The sequence below is a fragment of the Sciurus vulgaris genome (genome assembly GCF_902686455.1).
Source record: "Sciurus vulgaris genome assembly, chromosome: 3".
Classification (NCBI taxonomy): Eukaryota; Metazoa; Chordata; class Mammalia; order Rodentia; family Sciuridae; genus Sciurus; species Sciurus vulgaris.
The window spans coordinates 157,981,146-157,996,553 of NC_136463.1; the positions used below are offsets into that span (position 1 = coordinate 157,981,146).

Genomic DNA, 15,408 nt, shown 5'->3' on the forward strand with positions numbered 1-15,408 from the left:
TTGCCTAGCATGTGTGAGGCTGGGTTCGAGCCTCAGCACCACATATAAATAAATAAATAAAATTAAGTTATTTTGTCCATCTACTGCTAAAAATAAAAAACAAAAAAATTTAAACTTCACTATAACCCAGTCATTTAATGGGTGGGGGTTCTTTAGGAAGATATAAATCACATATTATACAGTTCACCTGGTTAATATACAAATCAGTTGTCCCCAATATATTCAGAGTTGTGAAACCATCACCATCTTGCTTTTAGTATATTTTATCGTCCCAAAAGAAATACTGTGCCCTTCAGCAGTCACTCTCTATTTCCCCAAGTCACTTCCCAACCCCAAACAATAACTGATCTATTTTCTGTCTTTACATTTGTGCCTACTTTATATATTTAATATAAATGGAATTATATACCATTCCGTCCTTTGTGACTGACCACATTTACTTAGTATAAGGTTTTCAAGGTTCACTCATGCTATAACATATCTCAGTACTTCATTCCTTTCTATTGTAAATAATATTCCATTGTATACATAGATACCATATTTTTCTGACCTATTCATCCATTGGTAGACATTCGGGTTGTTTCTCCTTTTGGGTTCTTATAAGTAATAATGCTATCAATACTTCTGCACATATTTTTGTCTGAATTTGTATTTTCATTTCCTTGGGTCTATACCTACGAGTGGAATTGCTGGGTTAGGTGGCAACTCTTATGTTTTACTTTTTGAATAACTGCAAGTTGGTTTCCAATGAAACTGCACATCATTACCTTCTCATCAGCAGTGTATTGAGGTTCCTATTTCTCCACATCTCACCCAAGCCTGCTAGTATCTTTCTTTTGGATTATATCTAGTCTTGTGGGTTTGAAATATTATCACCTTCTGGTTTTGATTGGCATTTCCCCAATGACTAATGATCTTGAATTTTTTGTATGTGTGCTTATTAGAAATTTGTCCATCTTCTTTCAAGACACACCTATTTACAACCCAGTCATTTAATTTTAAAACCTAATTTCAAACATGAATGAATCTACAAGGTAAGGAATGAGAAGTCAAGGAAAGAAGTAAGTTCTTCTGAGGTTTCCTCCCTTTTCTACCTATTGAATGACTCTTAACATTTACTTCTTACCCACACCGGATAAAATTCTAAAGATTTTTTTAAGAGCATGACTTTCTCTTTTTTTAAAAGTTAAACTTTCAATGTTAAAAATGTAGAGAATTGCTTTTTTGTTTGATTTTTTCTTTCTGAGTGAAATCGTTTGTTAGAGGGAACCTGTTTCCATGTAATATGCAGGAGAGGAGGGTCACTTCCAGATACTGGGATCGGGTCCGAGATGCTGCACGGAGAGGTTTCATTCAGGTTCAGGGATTCTCCAGGGGGAATCATAAGATGAAAATGAAACTTCTGTTCCACCTCGTTGCAGAAGCAAGAAGCACTTGCTCTCTCCACGGCTGTGATCCTCGCTGTAGAGAGTAGACATCTTCTAACTGAGGAACACAGGGCAACTCCTAAAATGGTGAAAAATGCTGTAGAGAAGATGTGGCTGTTGGGATTTTTCACCACAGCAATGAATTATAATGTACTTTTGGGTTAGGTTTCTCTAAGTGCGCCTAGTATCCCTTCAACCCAGAAGCAAGGTAGAAACGGATCAAACAGACTTAGCCCAATGTTGCAAGCCATTCTACAGTGGAAAGAAGATCGTCAACTCCTGCTGGGGAAATAGCTCAGTCGGTAGAGTGCTTGCCTTATTGCATAAGGCCCTGGGTTCGATCCCCAGCACCCAAAAAAAAAAAAAAAAAAAAATCAACTCCTGATAAAGTTTCATCACTAAAAAAAAAAGTAAAAGTAAAAATATCAAAACAGCATAAAGGAAGAACTCTTAATTCCATGATGTATTCCTCGCCCTCAGTTACACTTGATATTTTGATGCTACAACAAAGTTACTATCTTGTCCTTGAATACATGGATGAATTCCCTGTATCAATAACTGATCTGGTTTAAGCCCAGTGATTTTCCAGTACAACTTGCTCTCACTCGCTGTGTTGATGGGGGACCTTACCACATGCTCTGTCTACACAGAACCGGGTAACAAGATGATTATTTTATGTCACGTTTAACCATTTCAAATCTTCCTAGTAGTAGTTCTTTCTCACTGAGGTGTATTTTCAGAGTTCTATTTCTTACTATGCCTTCTATAAACTTTTCATATTTACTGATCATGACCAGGTGAGAGGGCAGAATAGTTATTTATTATGAGGTTCCGGATTCTTGGTGGTGGGGAGAAAGTGAAATGAGAAGATCAAGTGAATAAAATAGAGGTTTAGAGGCAAAAGAGAAAATAGACATGTTTTTCCACCTAAACTTAATGTAACCATATTATAGGCAATATGGGGAAAATATTTAAAAAGACACTCTTCCTCATAATACCATAGCTATAACAGAAGCACTTGCACTTTAATGTATTTCCTTCAACTTTTTATTCTATATATTTTTGCCTAGTTCTATAGAAATCTTACTTGTTTATATGTAATATGATATCATAGCCAATTTTTGAGATTATTATAACATTCACATCTGCTATTTTTTTTTTTTTTGAGGGGAAGGGCAAAGTAACACAATTAATTAATTAATTTTTTTATTGTAAACAAATGGGATACATCCTGTTTCTGTTTGTACATGGTGTAAAGGCATACCATTTGTGTAATCATAAATTTACATAGGGTAATGTTGTTTGATTCATTCTGTTATTTTTTCCCTTCCCCCACACCCCTCCCTCTCCTCTTTTCCCTCTATACAGTCCTTCCTTCCTCCATTCTTGCTCCCCTCCCTAACCCTAACCCTGACCCTAACACTAATCCCTCCCACCCCCCATTATGTGTCATCATCTGCTTATCAGAGAGATCATTTGTCCTTTGGTTTATTGAGATTAGCTTATCTCACTTAGCATGATATTCTCCAATTTCATCCATTTGCCTGCAAATGCCATAATTTTATCATTCTTTATGGCTGAGTAATATTCCATTGTATATATATACCACAGTTTCTTTATCCACTCATCAATTGAAGGGCATCTAGGTTGGTTCCACAGTCTGGCTATTGTGAATTGAGCAGCTATGAACATTGATGTGGCTGTATCTCTGTAGTATGCTGATTTTAAGTCCTTTGGGTATAGGCCAAGGAGTGGGATAGCTGGGTCAAATGGTGGTTCCATTCCAAGTTTTCTAAGGAATCTCCACACTGCTTTCCAGAGTGGCTGCACTAATTTGCAGCCCCACCAGCAATGTATGAGTGTACCTTTTTCCCCACATCCTCGCCAACGCCTGTTGTTGCTTGTATTCTTGATAATCACCATTTTAATTTGGATGAGATGGAATCTTAGGGTGGTTTTGATTTGCATTTCTCTTATTACTAGAGATGTGGAACATTTTTTCATATGTTTGTTGATTGCTTGTAGATCTTCTTCTGTGAAGTGTCTGTTCATTTCCTTAGCCCATTTGTCGATTGGGTTATTTGTATTCTTGGTGTAGAGTGTTTTGAGTTCTTTATAGATTCTGGAGATTAGTGCTCTATCTGAAGTATGATTGGCAAAGATATTCTCCCACTCTGTAGGCTCTTTCTTCTCATTGCTGATAGTTTCCTTTGCTGAAAGAAAGCTTTTAAGTTTGAATCTATCCCAGTTATTGATTCTTGCTTTTATTTCTTGTGCTATGGGAGTCCTGTTGAGGAAGTCTGGTCCTGAGCCGACATGTTGAAGATCTGGACCTACTTTTTCTTCTATAATCTGCAGGGTCTCTGGTCTGATTCCGAGGTCCTTAATCCATTTTGAGTTTAGTTTCGTGCATGGTAAGAGATATGGGTTTGGTTTCATTCTGTTGCATATGGATTTCCAATTTTCCCAGTACCATTTGTTGAAGAGGCTATCTTTTCTCCATTGCATATTTTTGGCCCCTTTGTCTAATATGAGAAAATTGTATTTATTTGGGTTTGTGTCCATGTCCTCTATTCTGTACCATTGATCTACCTGTCTATTTTGGTACCAATACCATTCCGTTTTTGTTACTATTGCTTTGTAGTAGAGTTGAAGTTTTGGTATTGCGATACCCCCAGCTTCATTTTTCCTGCGAAGTATTGCTTTAGCTATTCTGGGTTTCTTATTCTTCCAGATGAATTTCATAATTTCTTGCTCTATTTCTGTAAAGTACATCATTGGGATTTTAATTGGAATTGCATTGAATCTGTATAGCATTTTTGGTAGTATGGCCAATATTAATATTAATTAATATTAATTCTGTCTATCCAATAACATGGGAGATCTTTCCATCTTCTAAGATTTTCTTTAATTTCTTTCTTTAGTGTTCTGTAGTTCTCAATGTAGAGGTCTTTCACCTCTTTTGTTAGATTGATTCCCAAGTATTTTATTTTTTTTCACAGCTATTGTGAATGGGGTAGTTTTCCTAATTTTTCTTTCCAAAGATTCATCACTTATGTATAAAAATGCATTAGATTTATGAGCATTGATCTTATATCCTGCTACTTACTGAATTCACTTATGAGTTCTAACAGTTTTCTGGTGGAATTTCCTGGTTCTTCTAAGTATATAATCATATCATCAGCAAATAGGGATAGTTTGAGTTCTTCTTTTCCTATTCGTATCCCTTTAATTTCTTTGGTTTGTCCAATTGCTCTGGCTAGAGTTTCAAGGACAATGTTGAATAGAAGTGGTGAAAGGGGGCATCCCTGCCTTGTTCCAGTTTTTAGAGAGAATGCTTTCAGTTTTTCACCATTTAGAATGATATTAGCCATGGGCTTAGTATAGACAGCCTTTACAATGTTAAGGAATGTTCCCATTATCCCTATTTTTTCTAGTGTTTTGAGCATGAAGGGGTGCTGTATTTTATCAAATGCTTTCTCTTCATCTATTGAAATAATCATGTGATTCTTGACTTTAAGTCTGTTGGTATGGAGAATGACATTTATTGATTTCCAGATGTTGAACCAACCTTGCATCCCTGGGATGAAACCCACTTGATCATGGTGCACTATCTTTTTAATATGTTTTTGTATGCGATTTGCTAAAATTTTGTTCAGAATTTTTGCATTGATGTTCATTAAGGATACTGGTCTGAAATTTTCCTTCCTGGATATGTCTCTGTCTGGTTTAGGTATCAGGGTAATATTGGCTTCATAGAATGAGTTTGGGAGGGTTCCCTCCTCTTCTATTTTATGGAATACTTTGAGAAGTATTGGAATGAGCTCTTCTTTAAAAGTTTTGTAGAACTCGGCTGAGAACCCATCTGGTCCCGGACTTTTCTTTGTTGGTAGGCTTTTGATGACTTCTATTTCATTACTTGAAATTGGTCTATTTAAATTGTGTATGTCCTCTTCGTTCAGTTTAGGCAATTCATATGTGTCTAGAAACCTGTTGATGTCTTCGAAATTTTCTATTTTGTTGGAGGATAGATTTTCAAAACAGCTTCTAATTATGTTTTGTATTTCAATTGTGTCTGTTGTGATTTCCTTGTTCATTCCAAATTTTAGTAATTTGGTTTTTCTGTCTTCTTCTCTTTGTTAGTGTGGCTAAGGGTTTATGAATTTTGTTTATTTTTTCAAAGAACTGACTATTTTGTCAATTTTTCTATTGTTTCTTTTGTTTTAATTTCGTTGATTTCAGCTCTGATTTTAACTATTTCCTGTCTTCTACTAATTTTGGTGTTGGTCTGTTCTTCTTTTTCTAGGGCTTTGAGCTGTAGTGTTAGGTCGTTTATTTTTTGAGTTTTTCTTCTTTTATTGAATGCGCTCCATGAAATAAATTTTCCTCTAAGTACTGCTTTCATAGTGTCCCAGAGAATTTGATATGATGTTTCTTTGTTCTCATTTACCTCTAAGAATTTTTAAATTTCCTTCCTGATATCTTCTGTTATCCATTCATCATATAATAGCATATTGTTTAATCTCCATGTGTTGGAGTAGTTTCTGTTTTTTACTCTTTCATTTATTTCTAATTTCAATCCATTATGATCTGATAGAATACAAGATAGTGTCTCTATCTTCTTGTATTTGCCTTTGTGGCATAATATATGGTCTATTTTAGAGATGGATCTATGTGCTGCTGAGAAGAAAGTGTATTCACTCTTGGTTGGATGGTATATTCTATAAATGTCCGTTAAGTCTAAATTATTGATTGTGTTATTGAGATTTATGGTTTCTTTGTTTGATTTTTGTTTAGAAGATCTGTCCAGTGGTGAGAGAGGTGTGTTAAAATCACCTAGTATTATTGTGTTATGACCTATTCGGTTTCTGAAATTGAGAAGGATTTGTTCAACATACATGGATGAGCCACTCTTTGGGGCATAGATATTTATGATTGTTATGTCTTGCTGATTTATGGCTCCCCTAAGTAGTATGAAATGTCCTTCTTTGTCCCTTCTGACTAACTTTGATTGAAGTCCATATTATCTGAAATTGGATACCCCAGCTTTTTTGCTGAGTCCATGTGCATGGTATGTTTTTCCCCATCCTTTCACCTTTTGTATGTGGGTATCTCTTTCTATGAGGTGAGTCTCTTGCAGGCAACATATTGTTGGATTTTTCTTTTCAATCCAATCTGCCAGTCTATGTCTTTTGATTGATGAATTCAGGCCATTAACATTCAGGGTTAGTATTGAGATATGATTTGTATTCCCAGTCATTAGGTTCTTTTTTTTAATTTTTTTATTTTTTGACACAACTTGGTTCCTCCTTTATTTGACAATTCCTTTAGGATAGTTCCTCCCTTTGCTGATTTGCTGCTTTGTTTTTCATCTCTTCCTCATGGAATATTTTGCTGAGAATGTTTTGTAATGCTGGCTTTCTTTTTAAAATTCTTTTAGCTTTTGTTTAACATGGAAGAATTTTATTTCATCGTCAATCTGAAGGTAAGTTTTGCTGGGTATAAGATTCTTAGTTGGCATCCATTTTCTTTCAGGTCTTGAAAAATGTTGTTCCAGGCCCTTCTAGCTTTTAGGATCTGGATTGAAAAATCTTCTGATATCCGTATTGGTTTCCCCTGAATGTAATTTGGTTCTTTTCTCTCATAGCCTTTAGAATTCTGTCTTCATTTTGTATGTTAGATATTTTCATTAAATGTGCCTTGGTGTGGGTCTGTTGTAATTTTGTGTATTTGAAGTCCTATAAACCTCTTGTACTTGATTTTCCATTTCATTCTTCATATTTGGGAAATTTTCTGATATTATTTCATTGAATAGATTGTTCATTCCTTTGGTTTGTTTCTCTAAGCCTTCCTCAATCCCAATAATTCTTAAATTTGGCCTTTTCGTGATATCCATAATTCTTGTAGATTCTGTTCATGATTTCTTACCATCTTCTCTGTTTGGTCAACTTTGTTTTCAAGGTTAAATATTTTGTCTTCAATATGTGAGGTTCTGTCTTCCAGGTGTTCTATCCTGTTGGATATGCTTTCTATGGACTTCTTAATTTGGTTTATTGTTTCCTTCATCACAAGGATTACTGTTTGTTTGTTTTTTTTCAATAACTCTAACTCTTTATTGAAATGATCTTTTGCTTCCTGTATTTGCTCTTTTAACTGTCGATTGGTGTGATCATTCAATGCCTGCATTTGCTCTTTCATCTCATCATTCAATGCCTGCATTTGCTCTTTCATCTCACTGTTTGCTTCTCTGGTCATTTTAATTATGTACATTCTGAACTCCCTTTCTGTCATTTCTTCTGCCATCCTCTCATTGGATTTTATTGATGTAACATTTAGATTTGTTTGGGGCATTTTCTTCCCTTGTTTTCTCATCTTGTTCAGGTATCAGTGGATCTCTGAGATATTGCAGATTTCCTCTATTGACTTATAATGTCCCTGGAGATTTCTAGCATATCCCCTCTTAGCCTTCAGTAGGCTGAAGTCTTGGAGGAAGTTGATAGTGCGGTGCTCCACAAGGAAGCTGCCTCTCTAGGGGTGGTGGCCTTCAGGTAGGGTATATTCCCTCCTAGTGGGCAGAGGTGCCTCCACTTGTTGACCAATGGTCATCCAAAGGGGAACTAGGCTGTGGGCTTAGGCAAGGCCTGTTTGGGCCTGTGTCTCTGGTTTTACCGTCCTTGTGGGAAAACCTCACCCAGCAGAGAAGACTCACCCGGTGGGGAGGTCTCGCTGGTCAGTTCCCCTCCTAGAGGTTCCCCTCAATCCATAACTACTGCCTGGGCTGGGCTGCCTTCCTGTGCAACATTCCCAGGCGCCCGGACCTACCTCCTGGGCCTGGGTGTCTCACCCTTCGCAGACGAGTCTCCTTAGGCTGCCCCTCCTCAGAGAAGCTGCCCGTAGTCCTGGAACCTTTGCTCTGCCCCTCAGCTTGTCTCTGTGTGGCTCTTCCACCAAGAAGCCGCCTAGGTCCTAGGACCCTGCACCTGATCGCCTGGCTAGTGGCCCCTCCTCTGAGCAGCCCCCTGGAGCCCTGTGCAGTGGCTTCGAGTCCAGGCAACTCACCACATGCCTCCTCCTCCAGGCAGCTGCCCGAGCTCTGGTGCGGTTACTCTGAGTCCAAGTGACCCGCCATGTGCCTCTTCCTCCAGGCAGCTGCCCGGTGTTCCGTGCAGTCACTCCGAGTCCAAGCGACTCGCTGCGCTCCTCCTCCTCCTCCGGGCAGCTGCCTGGTGTTCCAGTGTGGTGGTTCCGAGTCCAAGCGACCCGCCACACACCTCCTCCTCCTCCAGGCAGCCACCTGGAGTTCCAGTGTGGTACTCTTGAGTCCAAACGACTCACCGTGCGCCCCTTCCTCTGGGCAGCCGCCCGTAGCCCTGGTGCAGTCACTCTGAGTCCAAGCGACCTGTCATGCTCCTCCTCCTCCTCCTCCTCCAGGCAGCCCCCCCCCCAGTGTTCAGGATCAGTTGTTCTGAGTCCAAACAGCTCCCGCGCACCTCCTCCTCTGGGCAGCCACCCTGAGCCCGGGTGGGTTGCTCCGAGTCCCAGCGTCGTGCTGAGCGGCCTCCTCTACAATGCTCTCAGTTGTCCGAGTTCACTGCTCCAGCGGAGGGAGGGGTGTCTCGTTGGGCAATCTACTTCACAAAGTTCCCTGCGTTCCGGGACGACCACCCCATCCAGGATGCCTCCCCAATGGGAGAGACTCACCCGGCGGCTTTGAGTTGGTCCCAAGTCTTGCAATATCTCCTCTTCTTGAATCCTGAGTCCTGGAGCAGCATGAAATGTAGCCACTGTCTAGTCTGCCATCTTGAAAACCCCCACATCTGCTATTTTTAATGGTTGCATAATACTCCAAACAGAGGCAGTTGAATTTAGTTTTCTTCAGTATGACAGTTTAGTGTGTGGTAAAAAAGAAGATAAATTAAGATTGTAACAATAAAAAGAACAAAGTCAAGGAAATTGAAAAAATATTTTTGAGCATAATTTTTTCTAATTTATCAAAGGTTGAATAGACCACTATACAGGAACGTAAAATGACTAAGCATAGATGATAAATATTTTAGTTTTATAATCAAATAATTTTAATCAACATGGTAAATTTAATGTTATGCAAAAATTTAATGGTCCTTTATGGTTTTTAAGTAAATGGTAAATATTGACACAAGTAACCCCATAATGTATTTGGAGAAATTGTCTCATAGCCAAACATAGTCCTCAAGGTTTTTCTTCTCTTAGTTTTCTAGTATTTCCAGTCATTATAGTGTTGAGTATTTCTCTGATTCTTGTCTTATCCAAGGACACTGAAATGTATCTCCCCCAAAATGAAACTCTTTATATTTCTGTGTTAAGATTATTTAATACTCAGAGTGAGCAATGCATGGTAGGACACAATATGAAGAACACGCACGATTTTGATCTTGCTTCTGATTTCAAGTAATCTTAGATATGAGAACCTCATTCATGAGGAAATAAGACTAAAGAGCTGAGCTGGGAAGGGCCTTGCCAATCAGAGCAAAGAGCTGGAACTTGATTTCAGAGGCACCTGAGCCAACAGAGACCTTTCAGCCAGGCTTCAGTTACGCTTCCAGGTTTACAGACTTTCCAGCATGAACGCAGAGAGGACTGTGTGGAAAACCGACTGGGGTAGGAAAGATTTGTGGCAAGAGAGCAAGTGAGTAGGAGATGGTGGAGAAAGACCAGAGAAGAGAGCCCTGAGCCTGTGGGGGCGGAATGATGAAGAGGGGGACATTCACAGCACTGTGATGTAGGACGCTGCTCCACACTGTGCTGAGCTGCAAAGAGGAGCAGGAGCAGACTTAGAGGAAGAGGGAAGTTCCATTTTTACTTGAGTTGGTGGAGCTCTGGACACGCTAGTGGTGAGTTCTGGCCTTCAGGCAGTAGACTGAAATGGAGAGAAGGAGGAAGAAGCCCTTCTAAACATTAAGAAAGAAGAAGCAAAGATGAAGACATCTGAAGAAAACTTGCCCTGCCCCCAGCGAGTGTCAGGGAGGATAGGATGCACAGTGCCCAAATGGATCAAATTTACAAAGGCTTATACTTGAAAAATGGGCCACAGAAGTCACTGGGTGACCTTAGTAAGAGAAGTTTAGGAAACTTCTTTGGAATAAAAGCAGACAATTGTAATTACTGGTTAGTAAGCATTTTTAGCTCCAAGCACTTTATCTTGTATTATCTTCATTTCACCTTCCGCAGTCCTTTGATACATTATATCTTATAATTATCCCTACTTCCAGATGAGAAAACAGCTTTGGAGGACTAGAAGACTACCCAGTAGCTAGAGACAGATGGGGATCCAGGCAGGCAGAGGCCACAGAACTGCATGGCTCCCCCACATGAAGATATGGGTTGGAGACTAGGTAGGGGTTGAGCAAGCAGAGAAAGCAAGTGTCCACGTCTCCTCTAAGCAAGTCTGGGTCGACAATCAGCCAGATACCACCCTAGGAAGGACGGAAGACGTGGGCAATGTTGATGCTTGAGAACTGGGGGAGGCCAAGCAAACCAGTGGTAGAAGTAACCAATGGCTTGAGGCTCTGGGAGAGGCTGGGGGTGTGGGGGTTCGGCGTTGATCCTTCGATGGTTCCTCCAATAAATCTGAGGGTGGTGGCTGGGCTTTAAGTGAACTTATGGCTGACACATTCAAGTATTATGTGCAAACGAGAGGGTGGTGCTGTGGAATGTACAATTTGAAAGCAGAGGAAAATCTGGAATGACTCTGTGGGAAATATAAGTAAAAACTGTGGAGGAAGAAGTAAAACCATTACCGCACGGTTCTAAGGCAGCGGAAAATGATTTGGAGGTTGGATCTGGGCGACCATGTGGGTGTGGCTGAGGGCCTGGGGGATAAAGTAAATGGCTTCAGTGAGAAAGGAAAGGTTCGTTGCCTTATTTATTTGCTTTTTAATGAACAGAAAAATAAACTCTTTAAGTGGTAAAGAGGAGGCAGGAAATGCTGGAACCACCTCCAGGCCCAGTGAGTAATAGGACCAACAATAATGACAATAATAACTGACGTTAATTGAGCACTAAATGATGTATTGGAACTGTTCTACACACTTTATGGGTCCGTGAAATAACTAAGGATTAGCTGGTAGAATACACGGCTCCCATTTGTAAGGACCACGGCAAAGCCAAGTTTTACTTAAAATGAAAAGTTGGAGGAAAGGTTTTAGTAGAGAGAGTGGATGGTCCACATGGCAGTGGACCCTTACCTGAATTAGGCTTCACCTGGGATGCTTGGCAACTTGCAGATTTTGATTCAGGATTCTGACTCTAGAAATTCTGATTCAAAGTTTGCATGGATACTGGAATCATTTTTTAATAAGCTGCTCATGATTAGAGAAGTTTGGGGAGCACTACTGTGGAGTGTAATCACCAGGGTTGGGAGCTAGATGGGCAGAAAAAATGGCAGAAGTGAGGATGGAAGGATTCAGGGAGGAGGACACGTCAGGAAGAATAGAAGGCAAATGCCTAGAGGGGAGGACCAAGTCGGACTGGTACAAACCCACAGGGCACTGGAGGCTGGTCCCCACACCCACCAACTCCAGGAGCCACGTGACACCTCCTGGCTCACATCTTTCACAAATGACCAGAAAGCCCACAGAGCCTTGGGTCCCTTTACTCAGTATTGCTACCGAGGTCAGGAATCACAACGGTGTAATCCAATTATATGATTAAAATACGTCCTTATCTGAATCTCCACCTCACCACTCTCACATCCCAAAACAACTTGACACCTGCTGGCCGCCATCTCTGAGTCCTCTGCAAGAAGATCAAGGGAGAATGATCCACCACCTTCTCACACTGATAACGGACTGCAAATGTAAAAGCCAGGAAGAGAGGATACACTGGAATCCATCAATCCACCAACATGGAACTCTGATCTTAGCTCTCCAAACAGAGTTCAAACCAAGGGATTCCAGCTGACTCGAGGCCCTGATATTAGGTGCCTGGAGTCAGTCGTCTCCTGAAGGGGAAGAGACAAGGAAAGGCAAAGGGAGGAATGTTTTCATTTTTCTTTGTGTTACTAAAGAAGGCCAAGACTACCCTGTTTACATTCAGAATTGACAAACCCAATGAGAGATCCTGCTGGGAACCTTTTGCAGTTCCAGAGCTCACCCAGGTGGAGTTGAGAGTGTTCTGAGGGTTGGAAGTCAGTACAAAAGAGACATGATTTAAAAATAAAGGAGAAAAGAGGACTGTCTGGGCACTTCTAAGGCAGCCGCTGATAGGCCCTAGCTAAGGGTAGCCACTGGATTTCTTCAAAGTCAAAGCAGAAACTATGAAAAACCTTCTGAGAAAAAATACGGAGAGGAGTGGGAAAGGTCTAAGTACTGATTCTTGCAGACTTTGATTGAAAAATTGTAGTGCATTTGAAGCATATGAGCAATGGTTGTTCTCAGAGTTGCCACAATTCAGCTAGTTCACTACGAATTCACTGAACTGCCTCTGGTTTTGCTTCAAATCCCTGCCACCACCAAAAATGTTAGAGGCAATCAAATACATGGTTATAATTTATAGCTGCTATATTGACAGGCAGACAGATCCCCCTCTCCCAGAGCTTTGTGGGCTGGGCCTCCAATGAACCTAAGCATTTGAAAAACATTAGTAAGTGGAATCTCTGTGTGCATGCTAAGTCTATAGGGATAAGTTCAGAAAGTATCTAAATTCCAAAATTATGGTGCAGTGTAATTATTATTATTATTTTTTTTTTTGCAAAAAGTAAACCAGACTGATTTAACAGGAATACTAACAAAAAGAAGATACCAATGATTATTTTATATTGCATTTAAGAATACGCTTTCACTAAAGACTCCTGTGTTATCCCATATCCCATACAAAAATATAGGTGATTCTCTAGTGACTATGATTGACAAAGAAAAAATGGCAGCATCTCCTATCTCTGTAACAATTTAACTCAGCAGGTGTTAGAGAGTTCACTTCGGTGTGAATCCTTTTACTTGAAAAAAAATGTTTGGGCACTTATTTGCCTGTGGTATGTTACACACACAAAATTCAAAATTAAATTTTCAAAATGATATCATCTGTGAACATTTGCCTTTGTTGAATCCTTACTAGTCAAAATCAAGCTGTGTATAGTAGGTCAGCTAATTACTGAGGGCCTTAAGTGTTATGGGGCGCAACTTAAGAACAGACTGATCACCACTGAGAAGTCCAAATATGAGAGTTTTATTAAGCCAGTTGGCTGACTGTCTCACACAATGCCCCAAAAATGGCTATTGGGAGAACAACCCTGACCATGGGGTTGTAGGGGTTCTTATACCAAAAATCACATCAATCATAAGTGTCTGTTGCTATTATTTGAAATTACACATTAACATCATGAGATCATCAACAGAGGGGGAAGTGGGTCAAAACAGCCTTTACCTAGGTACAAACTAAAGGATGGTTACTAACATCCACACAATCACCGTTCACATGGTACATTGCTTACAAGCAATAGGAATCAAAAGAGAGCAATTTTTCATTATGTAAGAATCGTCATTTTGTATTGCTAAATATGTCACAATAAGAAACTGATGTTGGGTACAGAGGCAAGGGGCTCCCATGGGAGAAGCTCATTTCCTACATAACATGGAGTCTCAGAGCATAATGGAGTCTGTTTAGTCATTTCCCATATAGCCTGGCCTGTAACATTCTCATGGAGCCAGATCTGTCAGCCCATCACATAAGTGGTGAGTGCCTTCACAAGCCGTGTTCAAGGTAAGAAACGTGAGAGCTCCGAAAGCTGAGACAGCATTGTGTATTTCCAGCTTGCATGTACCTGGCAAAGCAGGTCCTTCCGTGGTGCCCATTTCTGCTTCTCATCTCACCACTTCTTAGTACTACTCAGGCTCATCCTCCCATCTAGCATCAAAGCCAGAGTGCCCATCTCCATGGCTTTTTTGCTAACTTCACTTTCTTTTCCTTTGATTCTAATGAATTCCCAGGCAAAACAAGTCAAGGGAGAAGGGTGTGTCTGGTAAAGCAGTTAAATTAATGAACTGATTTCTGGAAGTCTCAGAAACATGTAGACTATGTATGAAATCCTCTTTGAGGGAAGCCTGCAATTAATGGGTAGGAAGGATGAATTAGTAAGACGTAACAAATAATAGAGATACACAGAGCAGAATAAAAATAATGATGTCTTTCCTTCTTCAACCTTCCCTAATCATCCCTCACCTTCTCCTTTTCCTTCATTTTGTTTCAAAAAAAATTTTTTTTATTTTTTTGACTTATAGACATGCTACAAAAAATAGCCCAATTCCCAAATACATTTCACCCAACTTCCTTAATGTTAAGGTAATTATGATACAAGACCCAAAACTAAAAAATCAACACTGGTAACAAAACCACTAGCTAACCTACAAAACCGTATTTGAATCTCCTTGGCTTTTTCATCATCATCCTTTTTCCATTTCAGGAGCTGGTCCAGGATCCTATATTGTATTATCTTTGTCTCCTTGGTCTCCTATGTCTGTGACAGCTCCAGCCTTTCCTTGTCTTTCATGACCTTGACATTTTGAAGAGTGGTGGTCACTCATTTTGTAGAACATCCTTTGGTTCGGGTTTGTCGATGGTTCATCCTGATTAGACCAAGCTTGTTCCATTTGGGGTTAGAATATTGCCGAGGGGCCATGCCCTTGGGGGGGGGGTACAGTGATGCAGATATGTCTTCTAACTGGTGATATTGACCTTGATTATGTCATTATAGCATGTCTGTTAAATTCCTTCACTGTAATGTTATTTCTGTTCCCTTTGTAATTAGTCAATATCTTTGGGGAGATATTTGAGACTGTGCAAATATTGTTTTTCCTCATACTGTCACCTTCTAATTTTAGTATCCTTCAGCAATTCTGGTAAGTAGCCATTATGACCATGGTGATCCAATGGTGATTCCCTATTTCATACCTTCCTTCTGCATTCACAAATTGAAATTCTTCTCTGAGGAAGAACTGTCCTTTCTCTC

At 39.9% G+C, this 15,408-nt stretch overlaps 1 protein-coding gene across 3 annotated transcripts in view; it reads left to right on the forward strand.

Annotated features, from left to right (window-relative positions):
- PARD3B (par-3 family cell polarity regulator beta) overlaps positions 1 to 15,408 on the forward strand; it is a 1,072,202-nt gene that overhangs the window by 831,881 nt on the left and 224,913 nt on the right. The gene's annotated exons all lie outside the window — the stretch shown is intronic.